General features: G+C 45.5%; 1 non-coding gene across 1 annotated transcript; it reads right to left on the bottom strand.

Moving 5' to 3' along the window:
- Positions 1-252: 252 nt before the first annotated feature.
- Positions 253-325, bottom strand: trnav-cac (transfer RNA valine (anticodon CAC)). The gene has a single exon. It is a non-coding gene; the product is annotated as a tRNA-Val (tRNA).
- Positions 326-8,382: the final 8,057 nt, after the last annotated feature.

The following is an 8,382-nucleotide window of genomic DNA, read 5'->3' as shown; positions in this document are numbered from 1 at the left end:
ACCAGATGGGTTTTTCCGGCAATCGACAATGGTCATCAGTAAATTCTTAATTCCAGGTATTTTTTATTGAATTCAAATTCCACCATCATGTGGTGGGATTCGAACCCGGGTCCCCAGAACATTAGCTGAGTTTCTGGATTAATAGTCCAGTGATAATACCACTAGGCCATCGCCTCCCCATTTAGAACGCAACAGCTTAATTCATGTTTTGTGAGAAACGGGAATAATTCTGAAATCAGAACCATTTGGAAATGTTTTTGCCCGGTCTTGAACCGGGGACCTTCCGCGTGTGAGACAAACGTGATAACCACTACACTACAGAAACACGGCAAACTCCTTAATCAGGAAATTCATATTCCTATAGGCTAACCTCAATGGCCTGATTGAAGTCACCACACAAGTCCATGACAAGAACCTGTCCACAGTGGATATGTTCACTCATCTTAACAGCGCACTCACTCAAGTTGCCTTTATTGATGGTGAGGCATATGCAAGTTCAAACTATGGAAATCAGACTTTTTGTACTAATCTGGTCTTCCAAACAAGAATGTCTGATTAACATGGTGCTCCTTTAGCGCCTGTACCCTTTGTCAAATCAACCCCCTAATATTTGATCAAATTATCACAGAAATTTCCCCCTTTGTAAAGTGATGGATCTGATTAAATCCAAATAAACATTGTAGGTTAATGAATACAGTTTGAAGTTTATTTTATTCGTGTCACAGGTAAGCTTACATTAGCACTGCAATGAAGTTACTGTGAAAATCCCCGAGTCACCACACTCCGGCGCCTGTTTAGATCAATGCATCTAACCAGCACATCTTTCAGACTGTGGGAGGAAACCGGAGCACCCGGAGGAAACTCACGCAGACGTGGGGAGAATGTGCAAACTCCACACAGACAGTGACCCAAGCCAGGAATCAAACCGGGCTCTTTGGTGCTGTGAGGCTAGGTGCTAACCACTGTGTCACCGTGCTGAATAGTTGGTTCCCTTAACAGTTTGTACCTCAGTATTAAACATTGCTTGCTAAGACTCCTGCGAAATGCCTTGGGATGCTTTTTTTAACTGAATAAAGGGTGTTATATCAATGAACGTTGTTTTTGGATGGACTTACCTTGCATTAAGTTGATCTTTCTCAACAACTTGGCTATGACTGTAACGCTACATTCTGCACTCTCTTGTTTCCTTCTCTATGAACAGTATGCTTTGTCTGTATAGAGCACAAGAAACAATACTTTTCACTGGATGCTAATACATGTGACAATAATAAATCAAATCAAAGCAAATCAAATTTTGTTTATTTCTCTCATCCCAGGGCAAATCCTGCTCCTGTGTGTGTGAACATTTTAACTTTTGTCTCCCACCGCGATGTTTTAGCAGAACAGCCACGGTTTCCGGTGGGCGAATGGTGTTTGCACAAAATGGTGGGGACTGTATTCTAAAACCATTTTGTGAGATGCTTTTCATTCATCCTTTGCAAAAAACATTATTTCCCCCTTTGACGACTGAAGGTTAAAGGTCACTGGTCTGATGGCGGCCATTGGCTTCAGGGGTTGGATAGTTATTTTAAGTCAGGATGAGCATCCATTGCAAAGATTTTGTTCCCTTGCCTAGCACAATGCATGAATCGCATGTTATTTTAATGGCAGCGACCCTGGGGAGGGGGGTACCAGTCGGTCAACAAAGTAATTCTATAATTTCTCCTCTAACCTGGATCCTGCCTGCATAATCAACAGAACTGTCTCCCAGACATTCATTTAAGAGGCTTCGCCTTCAGGCACAGCACCCTTTTGACATGACAGCCAATCACAGTGATACTGATTGTGTTGTCATTCTGTCAAGTCCCGAAGACTGTTTGTCAAATTGAAGCGATTCAAAGCCATCAAAGATGGTGGCAGAAAATCCATCCCAGAGCCGCTGCCGTTTGCTTGTCTTTTTTTCCGCAATGAGAGGTTTCGTTTGGACCAATTTCAGGAAGTCTGCCACCACCCCCCTTCCGCCCCCCCCCCCCCCCTCCCCTGCCCCACCAAGTCCAGATAAACCCTCATCTCGTACTCCAGGTGTGAGGGGTGATCATAGACAGCGAGAGCCACCGGTCGGCGGAACATGGCGGGCACTGCCAACCAGTCCCTGCAAATCACAGTCATCAAAGCTGGGGTTCTGGATGGAGTCAGAGACGTAGAGGTCAGCATCACCGCGGGTACTGTCCATCCGTAACACCAGCCAGCCACTATCGTCAAGATGGTGTAACTGTAGATTCCAGGCACAATCTGGCATTGGTACACATTGACAAGGATCCAGTCACCTGGCTCTGGCTCATTAGCAGGGGGTTTACCTGCCACGGCCAGCGCCAGTTGCCACACGATCACTGTCAGAAGCATCCTCCACAGCCAGGCCATGACTCTGCCAGAAAAGACAACCTAATCTGTGTCATCTGCACAGCCTCATCCGTTCCAGGCCTACTGCCCACTGCCCACTGCCCGCAACCCGCTATCCAGCTCCGGTGCATTGGCCATGCTAAATTGCTCCTTAGTGTCCAGGGATGGATATGTGGGTTAGAGGGATTAGCGGGGTAAATATTGGGGTTACAGGGATAGGCCCTGGGTAGGATTGTAGCCGGTGCAGACTTGATGGGCCGAATGGCCTCCTTCTGCACAGTAGGGATTCTATGATTCTAAGTCTGATTTTAACAGGATGCCCCTTAATGATTTTTCCCTATTGTTTATCAGAAATTGCTCATGTCCGCTCTCTGCTCAGGAAAGGGCTTGCAAACTTGTGAACTTGGAGGGGCTACGGGGGCGGGGGTGGGAGTGGGGGTGAGGGGGGCAGAGCTTGTGGAGGTTGGAGGGGTGCATGGGTGGCAGAGATGCAAGGAAGCAGGATGGTAAACTGAGTCCATCTGAGCACGAGCAGGTTCCCAGGCGATACCTTGTGAAGGGGTGATGGATCCCAGTCCTGTGGGAAAATTGGTGACCTGGCTCACATTAGCACAGATGATGCATCAGTCAATATAGTCGTTAAAAGCAACTTGAAGCATTAAAGCTATCACTGCCGAGTTGGTCTTCTTCACACTTGTCTTCACTATAATCTTGCAAGCTAATGCTCTGATCTAAAGGTCTTTTGTGTGGTCTATATAACTAGCAGGGAAAGAAAGAAGAAACTGTCATTTGTAATACCACCCTTCACAATCTCTAGACATGCCAAGATGTTTTACATTTCTTTAATGTGTGAATACAGTTACTACAGAGCTACAGAGCAGTGGTTCCCAAACTTTTTTCACTGGGCCGCACTTTAGGAATAAAAATTTGCTCGCGCCACACCGAATGTTTTATTGATAGGAAATACATTCAAAAATTTAAAAAAACAACTCCGAGCAGTGCTTGATTCATAACATAGAACACAATTACTTTATAATATGATCATGGGACATCCAGAAAGTATAAAACAATGCTTGTTTAAACCATGTTTAAATGTTTCTTTGATTGTCCTTGAATCTTCCCGCCACACTTGCCATCCTCTCTTGCTGCACCAGTGTGGCGCGCCGCACCCTTTGGGAACCACTGCAATAGAGGATAATGTGGTGGCCATTTTGTGTATAGACCACTTCACCTCAAGCAGCAATGTGACATTGGCCAAGTAATCTTTTCTGGCAATGTTGTAGGAGGGGAGGATTGCTGTTTTTCCATGCTGGTGAACCGTGCAACCTTAACTGTGTAAGGTCCACGGGCACTCTTGTTAGAGGCCTATGAACAGATTTGATTTATTATTGTCACATGTATTGCGATACAGTGAAAAATATTGTGACTTGTGTGTTATACATACAAAACATACCATTCATAGAGTACATAAGGGAGAAGGAAAGGAGAGGGTGCAGAATATAGTGTTCCAGTCATAGCTAGGGTGTAGAGAAAGATCAACTTAATATATTGTAGATCCATTCAAAAGTCTGACGGGGCAGCAGGGAAGAAGTTGTTCCTGAGTCGGTTGGTACATGATCTCAGACTTTTGTACCTTTTTCCCAATGGAAGAAGGTGGAAGAGAGTATGTCCGGGGTACATGGGGTCCTTGATTATGCAGGCTGCAATGGATGGGAGGCTGGTTTGCGTGATGGATTGGGTTACATTCACAACCCTTGGTAGTTTCTTGCGGTCTTGGTCAAAGCAGGAGCCATGCCAAGCTGTGATACATCTGGAAAATATGCTTTCTTCAGTACATCTGTAAAGGTTGATGAGAGTCTTAGCTGACATGGCAAATTTCCTTAGCCTCCTGAGAAAGTACAAAGAACAAAGAACAAAGAACAGTACAGCGCAGGAAACAGGCCCTTCGGCCCTCCAAGCCTGTGCCGCTCATTGGTCCAACTAGACCATTCGTTTGTATCCCTCCATTCCCAGACTGCTCATGTGACTATCCAGGTAAGTCTTAAATGATGCCAGCGTATCTGCCTCCACCTACTTGGCAGCGCATTCCAGGCCCCCACCACTCTCTGTGTAAAAAGCGTCCCTCTGATATCTGAGTTATACCTCGCCCCTCTCACCTTGAGCCGGTGACCCCTCGTGATCGTCACCTCCGACCTGGGAAAAAGCTTCCCACTGTTCACCCTATCTATATCCTTCATAATTTTGTACACCTCTATTAGACCTCCCCTCATTCTCCATCTTTCCAGGGGGAACAAGCCCAGTTTACCCAATCTCTCCTCATAGCTAAGACCCTCCATACCAGACAACATCCTGGTAAACCTTCTCTGCACTGTCTCTAAAGCCTCCACGTCCTTCTGGGAGTGCGGCGACCAGAACTGGACGCAGTACTCCAAATGTGGCCTAACCAGCGTTCTATACAGCTGCAACATCAGACTCCATCTTTTATTCTCTATACCCCATCCTATAAAGGCAAGCATACCATATGCCTTCTTCACCACCTTCTTCACCTGTGCTGCCACCTTCATGGATTTGTGGACTTGCACACCTAGGTCCCTCTGTGTTTCTATACTCTTGATGGCTCTGCCATTTATTGTATAACTCCCCCCTACATTAGTTCTTCCAAAATGCATCACTTCACATTTATCTGGATTAAATTCCATCTGCAATTTCTCTGCCCAATTTTCCAGCCTATCTATATCCTGCTGTATTGTCCAACAATGTTCATTGCTATCCGCAAGTCCAGCCATCTTCGTGTCATCCGCAAACTTGCTGATAACACCAGTTACACCTTCTTCCAAATCATTTATATATATCACAAATAGCAGAGGTCCCAGTACAGAGCCCTGCGGAACACCACTGGTCACAGACCTCCAGCCAGAAAAAGACCCTTCGACTGCTACCCTCTGTCTCCTGTGGCCAAGCCAGTTCTCCACCCATCTAGCCACCTCTCCTTGTATCCCGTGAGCCTTAACCTTCTTAACCAACCTGCCATGAGGGACTTTGTCAAATGCCTTACTGAAATCCATATAGACGACATCCACGGCCCTTCCTTCGTCAACTGTTTTTGTCAGTTCCTCAAAAAACTCCACCAAATTTGTAAGGCACGACCTCCCTCTTACAAAACCATGCTGTCTGTCACTAATGAGATTGTTCCATTCTAAATGCGCATGCATCCTATCTCTAAGAATCCTCTCCAACAACTTCCCTACCACGGACGTCAAGCTCACTGACCTATAATTACCCGGGTTATCCCTGCTACCCTTCTTAAATAACGGTACTACATTCGCTATCCTCCAATCCTCAAGGACCTCACCTGTGTCCAATGAAGAGACAAAGATTTCCGTCAGAGGCCCAGCAATTACATCTCTTGTCTCCCTGAGCAGTCTAGGATAGATACCATCAGGCCCTGGGGATTTGTCAGTTTTAATGTTACCTAAAAAACCTAACACTTCCTCCCTTATAATGGAGATTCTCTCTAACGGGTCAACACTTCCCTCTGAGACACTCCCAGTCAACAAGTCCCTCTCCTTTGTGAATACCGATGCAAAGTATTCATTTAGGATCTCCCCTATTCCCTTGGGTTCTAAGCATAATTCCCCTCCTTTGTCCCTGAGAGGTCTGACTATTTCCCTGACAACTCTTTTGTTCCTAACATATGAATAAAATGCCTTAGGATTCTCCTTAATCCTGTCTGCCAAGAACATTTCGTGACCTCTTTTTGCCCTTCTAACTCCCTGTTTGAATTCTTTCCTACTCTCTCTGTATTCCTCCAGAGCTCCATCTGTTTTCAGTTGCCTGGACCTAACATATGCCTCTCTTTTCTTTTTGATCAGATCCTCAATTGCCCTGGTTATCCACGACTCTCAAATCCTACCTTTCCTATCCTTCCTTTTTACAGGCACATGCCTGTCCTGCAGCCATATCAACTGTTCCTTAAAAGACTCCCACACGCCAGACGTGGATTTACCCTCGAACAGCCTCTCCCAATCAACGGCCACCAATTCCTGTCTAATCCGGCTATAGTTCGCCTTCCCCCAATTTAGCACCCTACCCTTAGGACACACTCATCCTTGTCCATTACTATCCTAAAGTTAACAGAGGCGTTGGTGGGCTTTCTTAACTGTAGTGTCAGCGTGGAGGAACCAGGACAGATTATTGGTGATTTGGACACCTAGAAATTTGAAGCTCTTGACCATTTCCACTTCATCACCATTGATGTAGACAGGGACATGTCCTCCACTATGCTTTCTGAAGTTGATGACTATCTCCTTCATTTTACTGACATTGAGGGAGAGATTATTGAACCAAGGAAATCAAAGTGTGCCTCTCAAGGAACAAGAGCGAAGTTCCTATCAGGCAAATCGAAACTCTTCCAATACAAATTTCTCAGTTGCTGTTAAACACAAGGGGAATAGTTTTAACTCTGAACAATGCTATAAAATGGATGGTAAATTAGGTGCTTATTCAATAATGGCTGGTAAGAAAGAAAGATATGTATTTCAATAATGACTTTAAGACATCAAAAAGTGATGTACAGCCGGTCGAGTACTTTGTTAAAGTGCTGTAACAGAGGGAACAAGACAGCAAAATTATGCAGCAAGCCCCCACCAATGGCAATGTGATTATGAGTAGATCATCTGTTTTAGTGAAGTGAGCTGGGGGATGAAGAGGAAACCAGGGAGAAGAACCCCCATTCTTCTACAAGATACTAGAGTGAGATTTGTTCCATCCACCTGAGAGAACAGGCTCAGTTTTATGCCTCATCTGAAAGACAGCACTCCTGGCAATACAGCACTCCCTCCCCACTGTGCCTCTCGTACTGGCACTGCAACCCAACTGGAACTGGAACCGACAGTCATCTGACTCCGAGGCTAAGAGTACTACAGTGGAGGTGTAGCTGGTGCCTGTATGCAGTGGATATTTCCGCCCATACTTGCCTCTGTGGCTGTGGTTCAGAGGCTGTGATTGCTGCCAGTCTCAGGGCAAGTTTATCCACAGAGCAAGAGAAAGAGAGAGAGATAGAGAAAGGGGAATGAGTGGGGGAAGTGGGGCGGTCAGCGGTTGAGTGGGGAGAGTGAACTGAAAAGCATCCTACAATTGATTTACTCCTTTGCAAAGGGAACTGAACTTTCCAAAACCCTTGCATAGGCCATGTGCTATGCTAGATGCAATAAACCAGTGCATGTAATTATTACTTTTTTATCCATTCATGGGACTTGGGCATCGCTAGCTGGCCAGCATTTATTGTCCATCCTTAGTCTGAGAGCAGTTGGGAGTCAACCACATTGCTGTGGCTCTGGAGTCACATGTAGGCCAGACCGGGTAAGAACGGCAGATTTCCTTCCCGAAAGGACATTAATGAACCAGATGGGTTTTTCCAACAATCATGGTCATCAGTAGATTCTTAATTCCAAATATTTATTTTTATTGAATCAAATTCCACCACCTGCCATGGCGGGATTTGAACCCGGGTCCCCGGAAGATTAGCTCAGTTTTGGGATTAATAATCTAGCAATGATACCACTAGGCCATCGCCTCTCCAGGAATCATTCTACCTCTTCCTAGCGCTAATACCTCTCAGACATTGCCTCCCCTCTTGTGGCATCAGTTATGGAAAGAACAATGTATAATATCCACCCATCATTACAGCAACAACTTACATTGATGCTGCAACTTTAATATAGTAAAGTGCGCTCAGATCCCTTCGGAGGAAGATCCCAGAAGAAATCGTGATTAGTGTCGGCACCAGTGAAACGGCTGCCTTTTCAATTGGCTACCTGCCGGCTCCTTGGGTTTCGTCGGAGTAACAGCATCACTGAAGGGGAAAATTATCTCTTCGGTTTAGTTTGTGACTAGGCTCCTTCCTGCAGATACAGATCAAACCCAAAGGAATTAGTCGTTTCGAGATCAATCTCAGCGGCATAGTTCTTTTTCAATGATAACTGGACCATTTCTACATGGACC

This window comes from Mustelus asterias, chromosome 6 (assembly GCF_964213995.1).
Source record: "Mustelus asterias chromosome 6, sMusAst1.hap1.1, whole genome shotgun sequence".
Taxonomy (NCBI): Eukaryota; Metazoa; Chordata; class Chondrichthyes; order Carcharhiniformes; family Triakidae; genus Mustelus; species Mustelus asterias.
This window is presented reverse-complemented; position numbering and strand designations above follow the sequence as displayed.